This window comes from Seriola lalandi, unplaced genomic scaffold (assembly GCF_002814215.2).
Source record: "Seriola lalandi dorsalis isolate HSWRI2012SDOR001 ecotype SW California unplaced genomic scaffold, Sedor1 jcf7180002055008, whole genome shotgun sequence".
NCBI lineage: Eukaryota > Metazoa > Chordata > Actinopteri > Carangiformes > Carangidae > Seriola > Seriola lalandi.
In genome coordinates, this window is record NW_019525551.1 from 1,714,335 (window position 1) to 1,716,470 (window position 2,136).

Here is a 2,136-nt window from a genome sequence, read left to right on the forward strand (position 1 = left end):
TCACAGAAACGTTCCTGTTACATACAAAGAACATCAAATGGTTGTTAATGCTATTCCTAGTGGAATTTTGCAATTAATGAAAGGATTGTATGAACCCCAAGAGTTACAAGAACCACTGATAAGATCATCACTTTATGTAAATGAAGTAGATATTAAAAGTCATAAATGTACTAGTAATATATATTTTTTGTAAGTACTTTTATAGTAAACGGAAAAAAAACCCACGTGGGGAAATTTATTTGGAATTCCCAATTTTTCTAATATTCAAAGGGAAAAAATTGGTTTCTAGTTTACAAATGTACTATTCGTAAAAAAAAAAAAAAGAAGTCCAATATAAGGTCACATCTCACGATTTGCTGAAATCAGAAACAAAGTGATTTCTGTACAACAGAAGACGATGTTATCAACAATTGTTTTCTGAGTGTTCAGTCACAAGGAAATTTAGGAGAACCTTCGAGAAATACTTTGCTAATCAAACAAACGATACAATCAAATTAGTAGCCAAAAATGTTATGGTATTGTATGAGAATCAAAACCAAAAACTACGACAGATAGTAAATCGTTTGATCTTATTAGGAGAGTTTCATATATATAAATCCAAATTTGGTAAATCTCCCCCATGCATTACTGTATTCATCACTGAATTCCAAAACTTTACTTACACTGAAATTAATTGACGGTAGGAAATCGGTGTATACCACAAGCTGGAACAGGAATTTACTTTCTTTCTTTCTCTTTTATATCATTTATTTATTTATAATTTATTCATTTTTATTTCTCTGCAACTGTTAAATAAATTTGCTTCTACATATATGTATTGACTTGTATTTGCTGAGATTATTAGTATTATATATACAGTATATTATATTATACATGATACAGGATACAAAAAGGGCTATGCAATATCTTATGATGGACTATAAAACAAGAGACTTGTTTGTGATGTCTGTTTATATTTGTAAGTGACTCATGGTGTCTTAATAAAGACGGTTAAATGAAAATGTAACGGTAACTCACAGATGGTATGGAAGCAGTGAAGTTATTGTCTTTAAACTGAATCTGTATAAGGAAGGGGCAGAAAAACAGGATTTTGAAATGTGGATGTATGATGATTTACAAAACAGTAATGGATGAATTCTAACTGATAATAGTGTCTTGGTCTGGGAGTTTTGGAACTTGCTACTTGTTCCCTGCTAATTATTGACATGATGATATTTTGTGACTTTCATATCTTGTGATCAGGAAAATCACGTACCAAAGGAACTGATCAGCTGATGGAGTCCATCATCAGTGGAGTTTGAGGCTTATGTGTAAGTGTCTTCTTTGTTAATACAATATTAATTTAGTTTTGTCTGCCCTTGGAATATTATAATTAGTTGGAAAAAAGAATGAAGCCAGTTGTCATGGTTTGCTATGGCAGACACCTTTTGTTAGTTTTGTTTGGACTTTCTCACTTCCTGTTTTATTTTGTAATTGGTTTCCTTGTGTGTCTCAGTGTTTTACTTCCGGTCTTGGTCCTGTTTCTGTTTGGTGATTGTCTGCCCCGCCCTAATGTGTTTCACCTGTGTTCAATCACCCTCGCCTCCCTTGTCTATATAGTCTTTGTGCTCCACTTTGTCTGGGTCGGTTCGTCTGTTGTCTCTCTGTTGATTTCTGGGTTTGTCCTCGTCGGTTCATGTGCCTGTTCATGTCTAGTTGGTCGCAGAGCTGTTCGTGTGTGGTTGTCCTCAGTCTGTTCACGTCTGCTTTGTCCTTGGTCTATTCATGTTGCCTGTACCTGTCTCCTGTTTTGAGTTCATGTGTTTACCTGTTTTCCCCCTGTGCTTCCCTGTGCTTCACCAGTGTTGTGTGTAAGCTTCTTGTTAAATAAACCTTTCTGCACCATTCTCCCATGTGTTGGCTGCATTTGGGTCCAGCCTTACCCCTCAAACCCTGTGACAGTTGTGACACCAGTGCTTTATGATGTACAAAAGAAACATGTGGGTCCAATTTTCCACTCACATGGCTCCTCATATCACTGCCATGCTGATGACACCCAGCTATACCTGTCTTTATACCTGTCATTCCCACCAGACAACCCCACTGTTTCTGAGTGGATCTCAGCCTATCTCTCTGAAATCTCCATATGGATGATGG

At 36.1% G+C, this 2,136-nt stretch overlaps 1 long non-coding RNA gene across 1 annotated transcript in view; it reads left to right on the plus strand.

Annotated features, from left to right (window-relative positions):
- Positions 1-2,136, plus strand: part of LOC111647681 (uncharacterized) — an 8,392-nt gene that overhangs the window by 2,877 nt on the left and 3,379 nt on the right. Inside the window, exon 2 of the long non-coding RNA XR_002760068.2 lies at positions 1,243-1,310. This is a non-coding gene — a long non-coding RNA (uncharacterized LOC111647681). The remainder of the gene's footprint in view (positions 1-1,242; positions 1,311-2,136) is intronic.